General features: G+C 43.3%; 1 protein-coding gene and 1 non-coding gene across 6 annotated transcripts in view; one reads left to right on the top strand and one right to left on the bottom strand.

Moving 5' to 3' along the window:
- Nucleotides 1-19,394, bottom strand: part of CADM1 (cell adhesion molecule 1) — a 748,407-nt gene that overhangs the window by 217,995 nt on the left and 511,018 nt on the right. The gene's annotated exons all lie outside the window — the stretch shown is intronic.
- LOC115482323 lies at nucleotides 6,071-6,173 on the top strand. The gene has a single exon (XR_003944073.1). It is a non-coding gene; the product is annotated as a U6 spliceosomal RNA (small nuclear RNA).

Here is a 19,394-nt window from a genome sequence, read left to right on the forward strand (position 1 = left end):
TACACTTCACAGCTCATTATTAATATTCGTTTACAGCTTGATCAGCAGATGCAGAAGGAGAAAGGGCTTGCCCACAGCCTCCCAGAGAACCAGATGTAGAAATGATATTAGAACTTTTTTTTTTTTGGCTAATAATTTTTTTGACCTATGGCTCACAAAAACATTTCTCATCTCATTTACTTGTGTATGCAAGAATGAAGGCATGAATGAAAGGCAGGAGAAGAGTAACAGTTTGCACAGGAGACTTAAGTTGATAAAAACTTTAAAGTTCAGTCAGCATTCTCCAGTTCCCACTAAGAAAAGCCAAAAAAAAAAAAAAAAAGAGTTCACTATACCAGCAGGGTCCAAAATCACTGGGTCTTTAGAGAAGTGCCCTGTGGTCATACCTTGCCATTCATTCAATGTTTGCAATTAATTTTCAGAGCTCGCTCAGGAGAAACCTGGCTGCAGTACCGCTTTCTCCCTTTTGCCCTTTGACTCTTCTCTTTTTTTCTGCCAAGTTTGTTCAAAGCCTTCCACACACAAAGCTCAGCACCACTGATGGGACAGTTATCAGAGGACACCTGGTCTCTTTTAAAGACAAATGCTGGCATCTTCCTACATCACCACTGGAATCACAGATTATGCAAGAGGAGAGAAGAGAGAAAGAGGTTTACATTTTATTCTTGGGTGTCTAATGCACACATATTTAGAGAGGTTGTAAACCAGAAAATTCATAAAGGTATCTCCTTGGTGAGAACTCAAGGATCAAAAATCATGAATGGACAAAGCTGGGTCGAGTCAATGCTTGGCAACTATGAGACCATTAAGGTCACTTTATTTTTAAAACTCATTTTTTTTATATTCTTGTGCTTAAACTATCCCCTTCTCCTATAGCTTCCTCCAACGTCATGAACAGGTGGGGTGAACAGCAATTAGCACTTAGAATATATTTTTATTGAGAAACTGCCAACAGAGGTACAACAGAACATCAAAAAAAGTTTGCATGATTAACCAAAAAATAAATTCTATGTATGCAATGAAGACTGGCTAAGTTCCATAACTTTTTCCCCCCAATTCCCCCTTAACCCTCCCCCCCCCGGTAATCCCCCCCAACTCACTTATAGTGCTGTCAAAGAAATGCAAGCAGGGTCACCCATGTGGACTCTTCAAGGTAGCCCCCCCCCCCCAAGAGTAACACACAAATGCTTATAACTCCTACCCATATCCCCCCCCCAGTCTCTTCTTGCAACCCAACCCCCCCCCCCCCCCCCCCAGTCTGGAAGCTCCATTCCAATCACATTACATATTAACAAATAACCATGGGCTTGAGGAGAAAGACCCTCCCAAATAGGGAGCCAAATTTGCTGAAAAGTTCTCAGATCTCCTCTTCGCAGCTAATTGCTCCATTTTCAAGAGATGATATGGTTTCCTTTCTCCATTCAGTCAAAGGAGGAGGTTGGGGCTGCCTCCAATTCCTCAGAATACATTTTGAAGCTAAAACACAAGCTTTCTTCAATAATGAGTTTTCTCCTCTTTGCAAATCCCAGTTTTACCAAATCAGGAAACAATTGTATATCAGTTCTCACTGTTATACATTGATGTAACATGGAATATAAATAGTCCATTACATGGTGCCAAAAAAGTGTATAACCTTACAAGTCCAAAACATATGAGTAAGGGTGGCTGGGCTGGCAAATCATCTGGGACACTGTGTACTCTGTGCAAGTCTAGCTCTGAATGCCCTATGGGGAGCAACATATATCCACATCAGAAACTTGTATTGCTGTTCCTGTAAAGAACTATTACTACTACTATAAATCATTTCTATAGCGCTACCAGTCGTACGCAGCGCTTCACAATTGAACATGAAGAAAGAAAAGACAGTCCATGCTCAAAAGAGCTTACAATCTAAATCAGGACAGACAGAACCAATAAGGATAAGGGTAGGACAGACAGAAGGACACATAGGGAAAGGGACTATTGAAGAGACCGAGCAAGCTAACATAGTAACCTGCTTCATCAACACACGTAAGCCATCCGAAGAGGAAATTCCGCATTCCAAGCATTGTCCAAAACTGCATAGTCCCTTTTTATACACAGCATCCCCAAGCTGATTTGATAAAAAAAAGACAGGCTAACCCTTGTCTATCTGGTAAGAGTAAGGGTCTCAGTTACAACATCAGCCATATCTTCCAAATCGTCAAAGTTTGTCCAAAAAGCTGATATAAAACTTGGTTGTATGCATACCAATCCCGGGGAGTCAACAGACCTTCCGCTTGTGGTGCAGCAAAACTTTTTATAGTACCAGAGTCAGTAACCACATCTTTGACATACTGTAATCCCTTGGTATACCAACGCTTTAAATAGGCCTTTGAAGCATCAGGATCAAGGTTTTCATTCCCCCACAAAGGAAGCAAGACAGTGAAATGGGGGTGGGGGGGGGAAGGGGGCGCATATCTTCATCTTTGTGCATAGCCGGTGCCATGCCTGCTGCATAGACCGCAACAGTGGATGGTGTTGCGTACAGAAAATGACATGAGGGTGCAGAAGATATAAATAGAAAGCACTTAGGTTTTGTTCTTACCCATTTTATCATGCAGGTGGCTTGGTACCCACCTTGAACAAACCCAAATCCAATCAATCGTATGTTCCTGCTGTGTCTAGGGAGATACAGCAAGTGTAAGATATGCAACTGACGTCAGAGGAGGGCGGACACAGGAAGAAGAAGGAGACATCGGAGGAGACAGAAGAGCTCAAGAACAGCTGATCCATCCCGTGCAGCGCCTTCAAACATAGGTGAGAGGCGCTGCACCGGCCATTATGGTGGAGGGGGGGTCCGGTGGGGGGGGGGCGGCGGGGACGAAATCGGGGGGCGGGGCACGGAGGTGGAGGAGGGCAGGAGGCGGAGCATTGCCGACTGAAGAAGAGAGAGACAGGAAAGGAGGGGGAGCCCAGCAACTGCAAAGGTTTCATTTTTAAAAGCTTTTATTTCACAAACGGAGCAGCGGGGACTTCGGGGGGGGGGGGGGGGGGCAAGGCAAGGCCGTCCATACAGGACACTGCTGATGAGCGCCTTTGCCCCCTCCCGATCCTTTAATGTTTGTGGAGACATGCAGGGGAAAGTGGGGAGCCACGTGTTTGTGTTTTCTTTTTTTTCTTACGTTTCTGGCATGCGCAGAGCAGCCAGCACAATGCTTGGCTGCTCTGCGCATGCTTTACGAGCTGATTACCGACGGGGATTAGTGCATCATTCTTTACAATACCGCACCGAAATTGTGCGGCTTGTTTTTTTGGAGCATTGGTCGTTTTTTTAAATTCGGTAATGGCTTTAACGATTTTGCTTTTTTTACGTTTGGTTGATGCATCTGGGCCTAACTCCTTAACATTTAACAAAAATTTACTTAAAGCTATGCTGGTAAAAGCAGTTGCATATCTTACACTTGCTGTATCTCCTGTTTGGAGGGTCCTCCCTAGACACAGGGGAAACCTCTGGGCACTGCTGAGGTCAGACAAACTTACTACAGTTCTGGAAGTTCCTTCCAGATAGCAGGGAAGCAATTGCTCCTAAAACTGAAAAGACCAGTAGTACAGTCACTCAAAAGGCCTTCACACCTTGAAGTGTTCCAATAAATGACACAAATTTACTGAAGTACAAAAAAAAAAAAAAAAAGGTATGAGAAACATTTTCCAGAGTTACAGTCAACTCAAGGACACAACCCAGCAAAAATACACAGAAATCCTCAGCAGTGAATATTGGGTAAACACAAATCAGTTGTTTACTCTTTTAACAAGTACAAAGACAAGGGAACGTCATAAAGTTACATAGTAGCAGATTTAAAACAAATCAGAGAAAATATTGTTTCACTCAATGCATTGTTAAGCTCCAGAGCTCATTGCCAAAGTGTTTTACGTGGTCCTATTGATCCGGTTAAGTTCTGAATACTGGCACTTAACTCGATAAGGGAAGGGAAAGGGGAAATGGGACTTGATATACCGCCTTTCTGTGGTATTTTGCAACTACATTCAAAGCGGTTTACATATATACAGGTACTTATTTTGTACCTGGGGCGATGGAGGGTTAAGTGACTTGCTCACAGTCACAAGGAGCTGCAGTGGGAATCAAACCCAGTTCCCCAGGATCAAAGTCCGCTGCACTAACCACTAGGCTACTCCTCCACAGCTGATAAGTGCTGACTCTGCCCCTGGCATGCCCATAAATTAAGTCAGTTTTGGGGGATCACACATGAACAGCTAATCTGAAATGTGGATCATACAGGAGAGCAAGAGGAGTGGCAGAAGGAGTGGGTAAAAGAAAAGCCCAGTCCATTTTCTGGATAATGGATCTCTAGATAAACAGGCCCTACTGCAGTGATCCTCAATCTAATCCTTAGGGACCACAGCCATCCAGTCTGGTTTTTAAGACACTCCTAATGATGATGCAAGAAATACATGCACTCTCTTTGATATATGCAAATAAACCTCACGGAGATTCATTAACGATATCCTGAAAAACAGACTGGCCATTTGGTTCCTCAGAACCAGGCTGAGAACCAACATTTTATGGCATTTGAAAATTGTATATCTGCACGTATCCCTTCTCCACTCCCACCCCACCTCCAGAAATATCCATTTTTGAGCAGCAAAACAGTGAAACCAGATAGCTATATTTATTTGTTTACTAGGAAAAAATGCCCGTTTCTGAGTGCAATGAAACGGGCGCTAGCAAGGGGCCCCCTCTCTCCGTCCCTCGGAGCTACTTGCGTTACTTGTTCGGGGTTCGCGTTCGCCTCGCGTTTCGGCCCTCGAGTGTTATAGCTCCGCCCTCGACATCATGACGTTTTGACGCGAGGGCGGTGCAGACACTCCAGGGCACACCGGATATCTCGGGCGCCTCAACTTCCGTGGAGGCTTCAGAACGTTGGGGTTGCCTTTTATATAGAGAGATATTTATTGTACGATTTGCTCAATGGGACTAGATTAGGGACTAGATCTTCAGTTAAGCAGTTAGATCTTTTGAAAATCTACGCCTCAATATATTACATCTGCAAGGAGGACTTGCGATTCATTAACTCATTTGGCTGGTTGCTGATATGACTTCTCTAGGGGTATCGAGCTGCAATCCGAGAGGGCCACAAACTAGCCACATTTTTAGGAATTCTCTAATAAACATGCCTGAGACATATGTTTATCTGTACTAGGAAGATCCTGAAATACAGATAAGCAATGCACTGTTCCAGGATTTCAGTTTTGACACCATAATTCCTTTATTAAAAAAAAAAAAGTGAACTCAATCCATCAGTTACACCAGATGGTAATATGGTAATGTGAAACCTTCGGCCATATGAAGAATAAAGAGAGGGGACTCGTAGGAAACTCAATTCTCTCTCCTTCTCTGCTTTGGGCCCTGTGGATACAGGACCCCCTAGGATGCATTTACAGCTCTAATAGCACTCTGTGGAAAGGAATACATTCTTTCTGTACAAGTGCAGAAGCACAGATATATACTCTCATTTTTTTTCCCCGCTTCTAAATTGTTGTTATTAGCCCTAAGACACTGTGTTGCTTATAACAACTGTTAAAATGTTGGGGAACTAAGACTATCTGATCACCTTATTTCTGATTGGAAAATTATTTAAATGGACACATTTTGCTGGTATCTGGGGTGTAGCAAGGGGCATCACTTGTATTCTCTATCTAGCTGTTCATGCTACACTGCTACTTTGGATATTTCAGTGTTCAGCTGTCTCCTTCCCCAAGGTCACTCCAGATGTTCTTGCTGAATTCATCTTCTGGATGCATCAGGATGATGTTTACTTGTTCCCTGAGGTTATTCATCAACTCCTGCTGTATAAGGAGCCTGCCAACACATGTCTATGATCAGGAGTTAACAGTTTCCCCCCCCTGCATCTCAATTTACCGAGATCAATATTGGGGACAGCAAGCATCAAAGACTCAAACACACTATTTTGATTTTGAGAAGGAATATTTTAAAAACCAGCAGGTGATGCTCTCTCAGCCACCTCGTTCATGTTTTTAATGCATATGGCAGCTGAGACACAGTAGGTCACAGTGCTAAGCTTTGAGAAATTAACTCTGGCAGCACATATACTAAAATTGGAACGATACAGAGAAGATTAGCATGGCCCCTGTGCATGGATGACATGCAAATTCGTGAAGCTTTCCATATTTTTTTTATACTTAAATTTCAGCAAAGCCTTTGACACGGTTCCACACAGGTGACTGATAAATAAACTGAGAACCCTCGGTATGGGACCTAGAGTAACTGATTGGGTTAAAAATTGGTTGAATGGAAGGAGACAGAGGGTAGTGGTAAACGGAACTTGCTCTGAAGAAAGGGATGTTATCAGTGGAGTACCGCAGGGATCAGTCCTCAGGCCAGCTCTTTTTAATGTCTTTGTGAGTGATATTGTGGAAGGGCTGTCTGGTAAGGTTTGCTCTTTGTGGATGATACTAAACTCTGCATCATGGTGGACACCCCGGATGGTGTGAGTGACATGAGGAAGGACCTAGCAAAGCTGGAGGAAAAATGCAGGGTCAAGCACTTGGGTCACAAGAATCCGTGGGAACGGTACAATATGTTTGTGCAGCGCTGCGTACGCCTTGTAGCGCTATAGAAATGCTAAATAGTAGTAGTAGCAGTAGTAATAGGGGATGAAGTGTTTCTATGTACAAAGGAAGAGAGAGACTTGGGGGTGATTGTGACCGATGACCTTAAAGCTTCCAAACAGGTAGAAAAAGCGACAGTCAAAGCCAGAAGGATGCTTGGGTGCATAAAGAAAAGGATGAGCAGAAGGAAAAAAAAGAGGTGATAGTGCTCTTGTATAAGTCTCTGGTGAGCCTCCATTAAGAGTACTGTGTGCAGTTCTGGAGACCCCACCTACAGAAAGATATAAACAGGATGGAGTTGGTCCAGAGGGCGGAACAAAATTGGTAAGCGGTCTTGAACACAAAACATACAGAAACAGGCTTATGAACCTCAACATGTATACGGTGGAAGAGAGGAGGGAGAGAGGAGATATGATACAGACGTTTAAATATCTCAAGGGCATTAATGTTCAGGAAGTGAGCCTTTTCCAATTGAAGGAAAACTCTGGAACGAGGGGGCATATGATGACGTTAACAGGGAATATAGGCTTAGGAGGAATCTAAGAATGTATTATTTCACAGAAAGGGTGGTGGAAGTGTGGAATGGCCTCCCGGTGGAGGACATGGAGTTGAGGACTGTGTCAGAAATTAAGAAAGTGTGGGATAAGCACGTGGGATCCCTTAGGAAAAAGAAGAGTTAGAGGTTAGAGAGGATGGGCAGACTGGATGGGCCATCTGGCCTTTATCTGCTGTCATGTTTCTACGTTTCTACACCTAGGGTTCTAAAGCAGGTACTCAGGATACACCTAGCTAGTCAGGTTTTCAGGATATCCACAATGAATATGCATGAGATAGATTTGCATACAATGGAAGTAGTGCATGCAAATGTTTCATGTATATTCATTGGGGTTATCCTGGAAACCTGACTGGCTAAGTGTTTCCTGAAGACTGGATTGAGAATCATTGCACTATGAAATGAGCATAAAGGAGCACAAACAGAGAGTGATGCCTCCTTACTGTTGATTATTTTCTTTGTTTTCCAGCCATATCAATATACTCTCTGCAGGCTGTATTAATGGATCAAATGAATAATTATCCATAGACTACACTAGATATGTAACACTCTCCAGATTCTATTTAGGTTGCCCAAAGATGAGCATGGAGCCCAGATGCGCATGTAGTCAATTGGGTACTAAGAACCAAATAGCAAGGTTAATTAAAGTTAATTGATCCATGTGCATCTACCTACATGCTGTTCTATAATTTGGGTGCCCAACCAGCTAATTTTCGAAGGATATTGCCGGCCATCTTCCAACACAAATCGGGAGATGGCCAGCGATCTCCTGAACCCACCTAAATCGGAAAGCAGATTTTGGCCGGCGCCAACTGCTTTCCATCGCGGAGCCGGCCAAACTTCAAGGGGGCGTTTCGGTAGGGTAGCGAAGGCGGGATGGGGGGATGTGCTTTGAGATGGCAAGCTTTGCCCGATAATGGAAAAAAGAAAGTCGGCCTTGACGAGCATTTTGCCAGCTTCACTTGGTCCCTTATTTTTTTAGGACCAAGCGTCAAAAAGGTGCCCCAACTGACCAAATGACCACCAGAGGGAATCAGGGATCACCTCCCCTTACTCCCCCAGTGGTCACCAACCCCCTCCCACCCAAACCCCATATATATATTTTTGCCAGCCTCTATGCCAGCCTGAAATGTCATACCCAGCTCCCTGACAGCAGTATGCAGGTCCCTGGAGCAGTATTTAGTGGGTGCAGTGCACTTCAGGCAGGTGGACCCAGGCCTACCCCCCCTCTACCTGTTACACTTGTGGTGCTAAATGTTAAGCCCTCCAAAACCCACTGTACCCACATGTAGGTGCCCCCCTTCACCCCTAAGGCCTATGGTAATTGTGTACAATTGTGAGGAGTGGGTTTTGGGGGGCTTTGGGGGGGGAGGCTCAACACCCAAGGTAAGGGAGGTATGCATCTGGGAGCAATTTTTGAAGTCCACTGCAGTACCCCCTAGGGTGCCCGGTTGGTGTCCTGGCATGTGAGGGGGACCAGTGCACTACAAATGCTGACCCCTCCCATGACCAAATGCCTTGGATTTGGCCGGGTTTTAGATCACCGGTATCGGTTTCAATTATCGGCAAAAACCGATGCCGGCCATCTCTGACATTTGGCCGGCCCGAACCGTATTATCGAAATGAAAGATGGCCGGCCATCTTTTTCGATAATACAATTCAGGACTGCTCTTTGCGGCGCCGGCCAAATAGATGGCTGGCCATCTATTTGGCCGACGCCATTCGATTATGCCCTCCAAAGTGCCTTGTATGCAACCCAATACCGTATTATCGAAACGAAAGATGGCCGGCCATCTTTTTCAATAATACAATTCAGGACTGCTCTTTGCGGCGCCGGCCAAATAGGTGGCTGGCCATCTATTTGGCCGGCGCCATTCGATTATGCCCTCCAAAGTGCCTTGTATGCAACCCAATACAGGGTGTGGCCATCAGAACATAAAAGTAGCCATAATGGGTCAGAACAATAGTCCATCTAGCCCAGTATCCTGTTTCCAAAAGTGGCCAACCAGGTCACAAGTACCTAGCAAAAACCCAAACTGTGGCAACAATCCATGCTACAAATTGTAGGGCAAGTAGATGATCCCCATATGTCTGTCTCAATAGGAAACTATGGACTTTCCCTACAGGAACTTGTCCAAACTTTTTTTTAAACCCAGATACGCTAACTGCTGTTACCATATCCTCCAGCAAACAGTTCCAGAGCTTAAATATTCGTTGAGTGAAAAAATATTTCCTCCTATTTATTTTAAAAGTATTTCCATGTAACTTCCTCAAGTGTCCCCTAGTCTCTGTACTTTTGGAATGAGTAAAAAATTGATTTACTTCTACTCATTCTACACAACTCAGGATTTTGTAGACCTCAATCATATTTCCCCTCATCCGTCTCTTTCCCAAACTGAAGAGCCCTAATCTCTTTAGCCTAATCTCTTTAGCCTTTCCTTATACGAGAGGAGTTCCATCCATTTATCATTCTGGTTGTTCTTCCTTGAACCTTTTCTAATTCCACTACATCTTTTTTGAGATATGGCGGCCAGAACTGAACACAATACTCAAGGTGCGGTTGCACAATGGAGCAATACAGAGGCATTATAGTATTTTCGATCTTATTCACCATCCCTTTCCTAATAATTCCTAGCATCCTGTTTGCTTTTTTGACTGCCAGAAGATTTCAGCATATTATCTACGACGACACCTAGATCTTTTTCTTTAGTGCTGACCACCATTAGGTAACTATGATTCGGACTATTCTTTCCAATGTGCATCACCTTGCATTTGTCCACGTTAAATTTCATCTGCCATTTGGATGCCCAGTCTTCCAATTTCCTAAGGTCTTCCTGCAATATTTCACAGTCTGCATGTGTTTTAACAACCTTGAATGGTTTTGTGTCATCTACAAATGTAACCACCTCACTCGTTGTTCTGATTTCCTATCATTTATAAATATATTAAATAACACCGGTCCCAGTACGGATCCCTGCAGCACTCCACTGTTCAACCCTCCTCCATTGAGAGAAATTACCATTTAACCCTACCCTCTGTTTTCTGTCCAATAACCAATTTTTCTGGTACCTGGTCAAAATAGCCCCGACAAAAAAGCTCCAAACAAATAAAGCTCCCGACATAATAGTCCCTGACATTACAGCCACTGTCAAAATGGGCTGCCCACAATATAACCCTTGACAAGTTAGCCCCCTGACAAAAGGGCCTGATCAGGCTGCCCAGAATATGGGACTGCATTTTTTTCCTAATAATCTTACCTTGCCAAACAGAATAAGGTTGGTAAGACTATGAAAATAATGACAATATTGTTTGTTTTTTTTAATTAGCATGTTGATGGAAGAATAGTTTCTTTAAACAGCAGAACAGACCATGAATACCAATTTGTAGCTATAGAATTTTGTTTATTTATGTATGCTTTATGCAATTGAATGCTAGTAGGAGTCTTTATCAGTGAAGAGTTCAGTTGTAGTTTATTATATTTTTTGTGATGTGTTATTTTTCTTGGGGGGCTGTTATGTTAAGGGGGTCTATTTTGTCAAGGGTTGTTTTGTGGGAGGGGCCATTTTGTCAAGGGCTATTTTGTTAGGGTGTGAAATGTCAAGGGTTATTTTGTTACAAGGCTGTTTTGTCAGGGCTATTATGACTGGGTGCCCTTTGGCGGGTTCTTCCCAGATAGTAGCCAACTTGTGTGCTAGGATTTATGCCGAGTTTCATCTGGCATAAATCCTTGTGCCGAAAGTTGGGCGTGGGAATCCGCTCTAAGTGCTATTCTATAAATGGTGCTCCTGTCCTTTATAGAATAGAGTTTAGCATGAATTTTTTCCAGCGCTTAAATTTGGGCACCATTTGCTGAATCCAGCCCTAGATGCTCTCACTCTGTGACATCTGCCTACCCACACAATGTTGTTGAACTCTAACACACAGAATATCAGCCTAGTGTGGCTGAGGGCTGCCATGCAGAAGGTTCCTGGACTGATCCCACCTCAGGCCTCTCATTCCCTGGCTCAGTTTAGTCTTGAATACTACAAAGGAAGAGAAATTCACAGCCACCATAGTCATAGCCTTTGCTTAATGGTGACATGTTGGTGGGGGGGGGGGGGGGGGGAGTAATAAAACAATACACCTATGTATAAGTTCCATAAAGGAACCTACTTTAAGAAGGTAATATGGGTGTCCACATGCCTCTATAAAATAGGGACCCAGAACTATCCCCAGTAGTGTACAAATTTATGCCTGATCTGGTTGTAAATGGGTGTACATTGTACTTGTGTATTTTATTAAAAATGAATGTATGTTGCAAGCCTGTTCACAAGATTTACAACAATCACTGCAGAAGTGCTCAAAATATCATCCCCCAAATATTTTAGAACTGAAGTGGAAGAGTAGTCTTATGGTTAATGCAGTAGGCTGAGCACCAGATTCCATTCCCACTGCAGCTCCCTGCGACTCTGTGAGAGTCACTTAACACTCCATTGCCCCAGGCACAAAAACTTAGGAGTCCTTTTTCTAATTAATTTAGCGTGCTCCAACAAATTAGTGTGCATTAAATGCTAAGAAGCCCATAGGTATACAATGGGCTGTGAGGCATTTAGAAAGTGATTTGTTAGCGCGTGCTAAAGCCGTTAGGCCACAGATTGTGAGCCCACTAGGGATAGAGAATATGCCTGTACGTAATAAGTAAAGAAACATAGAACTCCACCCTTGTTCCACAAAAAATATGTTTGTGGGAATGCTTATATGCAGATTGCACAAATGTAAGCACAATTGTGAGATGTACCTACGTTTTGCACACTAGTGCCCAATTTTCAAATAGCTGTTTTCTTAGGGTTACCATATTTTGTCCCCAAAAAAGGAGGGCACATGCCCCACCCCTTTCACACCATGCCCCCTTCATGCCCTCGCTCCGCCCCCTGTCACATTTTCCTCTCCCCCTGTCACACACCCCGTCACTCCCCCTCCCCATCACCCCCTCCCCTTACCTTACTACTGCCCTTGTGGTCTTGTGACCTCTTCGGGGCAGGAAAGAGCCCCCTCTTTCCTGCCTGGAGCGCTGCCCTGCATGCATCTTTCTTGTTGCTGATCTCGGTGCCGATTCAAAATGGCCACCGAGAGTTGAAGTCTTGTCAGGTCACTTCAACTCTCGGTGGCCATTTTGAATCGGCGCCGAGATCAACAACAGGAAGGATGCATGCAGGGCAGTGCTCCGGGCAGGAAAGAGGGGGGCTCTTTCCTGCCCTGAATGCGGAAGAGGTCATTAGACCACCAGGGCAGTAGTAAGTAAGCGGAGGGGAGGCTAGCTATCTGCCCGTTTGTCCGTATTTCTGGACGGCCTGCCCACCAGCCTGCCCGTTTGTCCAGAAATACGGACAAACGGGCAGATTGGCAAAACCCACCCGGTTGCCCGGACATGTCCTCAAAAAGAGGACATGTCCTGGTAAATCCGGATATATGGTAACCCTATGTTTTCTGCACGTAAAACAAGCTTTACACACAGAAGTGGTTTGATGAAACGATTGCCACAGTTTTCAGATTTAGAACCAATGTTTACAGGGGTTATGAAGCTGTCCTGATGCTTAGCCGCTGCACAAGGAATGTCACTGAAATGACTCTAGTAGGTGGGTTAAAGGGGGGGGGGGGGGCGAATTATTGGCTAGTTGTGAATAAGAGCTTATTGCATCAGATTCCAACCTTGGTTTTCACTGAACTTGAAATGAAGAGAACAGTTGGAAACTGCTGAATCAAAGACCAGCACTTGGCATCAAGAAAATAAAACCTCCCCTTTGACTACAGCAATATCTCATAAGGGCTTGAGGTCACAGAAATCGCTGCTAGTGCATACATTGCAAATGTTATTTTCTCACTGTGCAGTTTATCGTCATTTTAGTAGATGGGATAATTTGAGTCTCCTCTGTTATGTTCTCCAATGTCCACTTTAGCAAGCGTTTGCATGTCTGAATGACCTCATATCTCTTTCTCCAACCCACCTGGCAGAACATAACATCCTTCTTTACAGAAGGCTCAACAGTCCAAGCCAACGAGATCTGTCTTTTGCTGAATTGCTCCAGCACAACTTCCCTGTAAGTAATATCTTGAATGGTTGGCTTAAAAGAGAGATACAGCATTTATGAGTAGTCGTGCCGCTACATTTATAGTTTGAATTATATACTCTATTTGCTTGGAACATAGTTAAATTTCTGCAGTTGTGCATTACTAATTCCTGAAGGCACACACACACGCACAAAAGGTAATGATGTTACAACACTTAATATTGCCTAACCCTACCCAGCCATGAAACAAAGTAACCGAGTGGCACAGCTGAATTTTTTTTGCAACTACAGTATAGGACTTATCCTTCAATATATAAATCTGAAATCATACAGTACTGTCCATCCTGAAAGATATTAGCCAAGGCCCCTTAGCATTAGTAGGTCCAGGCCTGAACCAGAGGCCATTTCTGAAACGATTTCATTTAGTCTGCACTAGTACAGGACACAACTGGGACAACAGTAAAGAAACACTGCCCCCTCAAATTTAAGTAGAAAACTTGTATCTTTTTGATGAAGAAATTTGATAATGCTAACATGCAAGTGTGGTTAAAAATGACCGGGCGCACTAATGGTTGATATAAGCTTTGTGCATTGACTGACCAACTTTATTTAAACATTTACAGCCCACTCACAATAGAATAAAATATGTTGTCAATAATATAAGGTCCACAAAATAAAATTACATTAATAATCAAATTATATTCCATATATATATATATACAGTGGTGGAAATAAGTATTTGATCCCTTGCTGATTTTGTAAGTTTGCCCACTGACAAAGACATGAGCAGCCCATAATTGAAGGGTAGGTTATTGGTAACAGTGAGAGATAGCACATCACAAATTAAATCCGGAAAATCACATTGTGGAAAGTATATGAATTTATTTGCATTCTGCAGAGGGAAATAAGTATTTGATCCCCCACCAACCAGTAAGAGATCTGGCCCCTACAGACCAGGTAGATGCTCCAAATCAACTCGTTACCTGCATGACAGACAGCTGTCGGCAATGGTCACCTGTATGAAAGACACCTGTCCACAGACTCAGTGAATCAGTCAGACTCTAACCTCTACAAAATGGCCAAGAGCAAGGAGCTGTCTAAGGATGTCAGGGACAAGATCATACACCTGCACAAGGCTGGAATGGGCTACAAAACCATCAGTAAGACGCTGGGCGAGAAGGAGACAACTGTTGGTGCCATAGTAAGAAAATGGAAGAAGTACAAAATGACTGTCAATCGACAAAGATCTGGGGCTCCACGCAAAATCTCACCTCGTGGGGTATCCTTGATCATGAGGAAGGTTAGAAATCAGCCTACAACTACAAGGGGGGAACTTGTCAATGATCTCAAGGCAGCTGGGACCACTGTCACCACGAAAACCATTGGTAACACATTACGACATAACGGATTGCAATCCTGCAGTGCCCGCAAGGTCCCCCTGCTCCGGAAGGCACATGTGACGGCCCGTCTGAAGTTTGCCAGTGAACACTGGATGATGCCGAGAGTGATTGGGAGAAGGTGCTGTGGTCAGATGAGACAAAAATTGAGCTCTTTGGCATGAACTCAACTCGCCGTGTTTGGAGGAAGAGAAATGCTGCCTATGACCCAAAGAACACCGTCCCCACTGTCAAGCATGGAGGTGGAAATGTTATGGTTTGGGGGTGTTTCTCTGCTAAGGGCACAGGACTACTTCACCGCATCAATGGGAGAATGGATGGGGCCATGTACCGTACAATTCTGAGTGACAACCTCCTTCCCTCCGCCAGGGCCTTAAAAATGGGTCGTGGCTGGGTCTTCCAGCACGACAATGACCCAAAACATACAGCCAAGGCAACAAAGGAGTGGCTCAGGAAGAAGCACATTAGGGTCATGGAGTGGCCTAGCCAGTCACCAGACCTTAATCCCATTGAAAACTTATGGAGGGAGCTGAAGCTGCGAGTTGCCAAGCGACAGCCCAGAACTCTTAATGATTTAGAGATGATCTGCACAGAGGAGTGGACCAAAATTCCTCCTGACATGTGTGCAAACCTCATCATCAACTACAGAAGACGTCTGACCGCTGTGCTTGCCAACAAGGGTTTTGCCACCAAGTATTAGGTCTTGTTTGCCAGAGGGATTAAATACTTATTTCCCTCTGCAGAATGCAAATAAATTCATATACTTTCCACAATGTGATTTTCCGGATTTAATTTGTGATGTGCTATCTCTCACTGTTACCAATAACCTACCCTTCAATTATGGGCTGCTCATGTCTTTGTCAGTGGGCAAACTTACAAAATCAGCAAGGGATCAAATACTTATTTCCACCACTGTATATATATATATATATATATATATATAGATAGATAGATAGATAGATAGATAGATAGATAGAGAGAGAGAGAGAGAGAGAGAGAGAGAGAAGGTTTTTGGTGGGCTCTCCACTACAAGTGTTCCACTTACAAGTGGGATATGGGCTTGGGTCCCGTCCTCTACAATCCACTGCACTGACCAATAGGATACTACTCCAGGGACCTGCCTGCAGCTCTAATAGGACCGGCCATAACATCTGAAGCTGTCATAGAGGTTGGTATATACTGTTTCTTTCACACCTTGGGGAGATTGGAGGGGGTCAGTGATGATTGGGGGAATAAGGGGGAGTCATGCCTTAAACCCTCCAGTGGTTGTCTCGTCATTTATGGCACCTTTCTGTGATTTAGGCATGATTGAAATAGGTCTAGACTAAAAACATCTTAACTTTTAGCCCTTGACGTTTTTGTTTTGTTCCATTATGGCAAAAGAATGTCCAAGTTTTGGAAACGCCCTAAACCCGTCTCCAACATGTCTCCTTGTGATTTGGATGCACTGCAGAGAAAAACACGAAAAACGTTCAAATATCACTTTATGCCATTTTTGAGACATTTTTCTCTTTTGAAAACGAGTCTTACGTCATCTGTCAAAACTATCATGTACTCCATAAAAGGCCTCCCTAAACAAATAGTTTTCTTCTATTCCAGACATTGAAAGCTTATTAATACTTTGCAGTTTGAATGGAAGTGAATTCTTCTTTTTACCACAAGCATACAAGACCTGCAACTTTTTCTGGCTCTCTTGGACAGGATTTGAGGACACAGGAGGTATGATTACTAGCAAAGAGAATAAAAACAGAGTGATGAGCAGGCAGAGGGTGAACACCTTCATCAGATGTCTCCCTTACTACTGAATAAAGGAACTGAGGTGTAAAGTACTTTGTCATATTTAATCAGGACTTTGCCTGCTGTTAGGAAGACAATCCTGGAGCCTGATTATGTAGTAGGGTTTACCTGGGGCAGAGACTGGCTTTTGTTGTAACTCTGTTTGCCCCAATGACTCTGAGAGCCAATCTGGAGATAAATTACTGAATGCATGTTTTACAAATGAGTCAGAAAGAGGAAAGGGGGACAATCTCCATGGGTTAAGAAACACAGCACTTGTAAAGTTAGTGGATAATCCTTTCAAGGTTAACAATTGTGGGGACTTACAAAAAGATGTCCTCTATCCTCTGGGGATTTCATTCTGAAGCTTGTTCTCCTTGATTCTGTAATCTTCACTTGGTCTCACTCAGGTGCAATTTCTCAAGAAAATTAATGGGATATAAGAAAACCACAAGGAGGGGGAAAGAGATGACTTGGTATGTATAACTTTTAATCTCAAAAGTATTTTTTTAAATCCATATTTATCTGACCCCTTACCCATGGTACCTTAAAAATATGGGACCAAGAGGAAATGCTGTACCTGTGAGAACCATCAGCAGGAGGCGTGAGAGGTTTTTAACAAGTTCCTTGCTGTAGCAGCGCAACTCTGACATCAACCAAGGAGTACAAGAGCACGCTGGCTTTGCAGCTCACGGTCACAGTAGCTTCCTCTGCTGTGGGGGCCTCTTTCTTGTTGATGCTCCCCTGTCATGGGGGCTGTTTTCTTTTTGAGGTTCCCCTGCTGATATGTAGTTAAATATCAGCATATAAACTGTGTTTTTCATCACACTCAACTCAAGGGCTTTCTTATAGATAAAGACAATGCTTGAAATTGTTTCTACTTTTTTCAGGTGGAGAATATATATCAATACAGGCCTAAAAAATATTGCAAGATTATTCTGGATGATGATATCTTTAAGAGTTTAATTTGATGTTTGTTTTGTTTTGTTTTTTTAATCCTCCCCTCTTATATATGGCCGTTTGGAAGTTTTCAAATCAAAAGATGATGATCACAATGAGATTGATATTCAAAGGTTTGTCCACTCACCAGTTAAATTCTGTCCAGGCAACTTGCATCTTGAACAAAATGTATCCAGGTAATACAAGTGGGGGGGGGGGGGGGGGGGTGCAGCAGACATTTCCCAGTCATGACAATTATAGCTGTTCAGAGCTCATCTTCACTGCTAACTAGCCAGAGTTACTCAAATATAGTAAAGTAGATGACTGCAGATAAAGACATGTATGGTCCATCCAGTCTGCCCAACAAGATAAACTCATAGCATAAGGTATGATGTGATATTTCATATGTATACCTGATCTTTATTTGTCTTTGCCATTTTCAGGGCATAGACCATAGAAGTCTGTCCAGACTGTCCTTGTTCTAAAACTTCATCAAAGCCTCTGAAAAGCCCCACTCCAACACATCCAAATCTGTTCAGCCACAATCAGGGCACACACCACAGAAGTCTGCCCAGCACTGGCTTTGCTTCCCAATTACTGGTGTTGCCACCTAATCACCGCTAAGTTTCTTTGGATCTATTCCTTCTAAACAGGACTCCTTTGTGTCTGTCTCATGTATTTTTGAATTCTGTTAGCACTTTCATCTCCACCCCCCTCCTGTGGGAGGGCATTCCAGGCATCTATCACCCTCTCCGTGAAAAATACTTCCTGACATTATTCCTGAGTCAGCCCCCCTTCAACCTCAAATTCATGACCTCTACTTCTACCACCTTCCCATCTCTTGAAAAGGTTTGCTTGTAGATTAATACCTTTCAAATATTTGTACATCTGTATCATTATCACCCGTTTCTCCTTTCCTCCAGGGTATACATATTCAGGTCATCAAGTTTCTCCTCATAGGTCTTGCTATACAATTCGTATACAATTTTCGTCACTTTTCTTTGAACTGCTTCAAGTATCATCCTTAGCAAGATACGACTTCCAAAATTGAGCACAATACTCCAAGTGGGGCCTCTCCAACAACTCTTCAACACTTCTATTCTTCAGCTGGTTAAATCCCTTTCTATGCAGCCTAGCATCCTTCTGGCCATGGCCACTGCCTTGTCGCATTGTTTCATCAACTTGAGACCCTCAGACACCATCACTCCAAGGTCCCTCTCCTGAGCCAAGCTTATCAATCTCTCTCCTATCTGGTACATCTCCTTTGGATTTCTCTATCCCAAATGCATCACTCTGCACCTTCTCTGCATTAGATTTTAACTACCACACCCATGACCATTTTCTTATTTTTGGAGATCTCATGGTTTCTACTCCCTCTGGGGTATCCACTCTACTGGCTTTGTGTCATCCGCAAAAAGGCAAACCTTTCCTTTTAACCCTCCAGCAATGTCTCTCACAAACATGTTAAACAGAATCAGCCCCAGCAACTCTACTGCTCACCTTCCTTTCCTCAGAGCAGATTCCACTCTCTGTCGCCTGTCGGTCAACCAGTTTCCAATCCAGTTCACCACTTTGGGTCTAATACAATCTTTTCTCTTTTCCCCAATATATTTGAAAAAGTTCTTGTCATTTCTTTTACATTTTTAGCCATGTTTTCTTTTGTTAGCTGTATTTCCCTCTTCACTTCTTTGAGTTTAATCCGGTAATCTTTTCCTCTTATTGCGTTCTTCTGTATTTCAGCCACTTGTTTGGAGAACCACATAGGCTTCCTATTTCTCTTGTTCTTTATTTTCCTTGTATAAAGATCAATTACCATATTTATAGCAGCTTTCAGCTTGGACCACTGAACTTCCACTTCACCTATGCCTATCCATGCCATCAGCTCCTTCAGGTATTCCCCCATTTTACCAAAATCAGTACCACTGAAATACAGTACTTTGAGTTTTGTGTGTCTGCATGTCAATTTCACTCTTATATCAAACCATATCATGTGATGATCACTATTGCCTAGGTGGGCACCCAACCAGACATTGGAAACACTTCCTCTATTTGTGAGCACTAGATCCAGAGTTG

This window comes from Microcaecilia unicolor, chromosome 12 (genome assembly GCF_901765095.1).
Source record: "Microcaecilia unicolor chromosome 12, aMicUni1.1, whole genome shotgun sequence".
Taxonomy (NCBI): domain Eukaryota; kingdom Metazoa; phylum Chordata; class Amphibia; order Gymnophiona; family Siphonopidae; genus Microcaecilia; species Microcaecilia unicolor.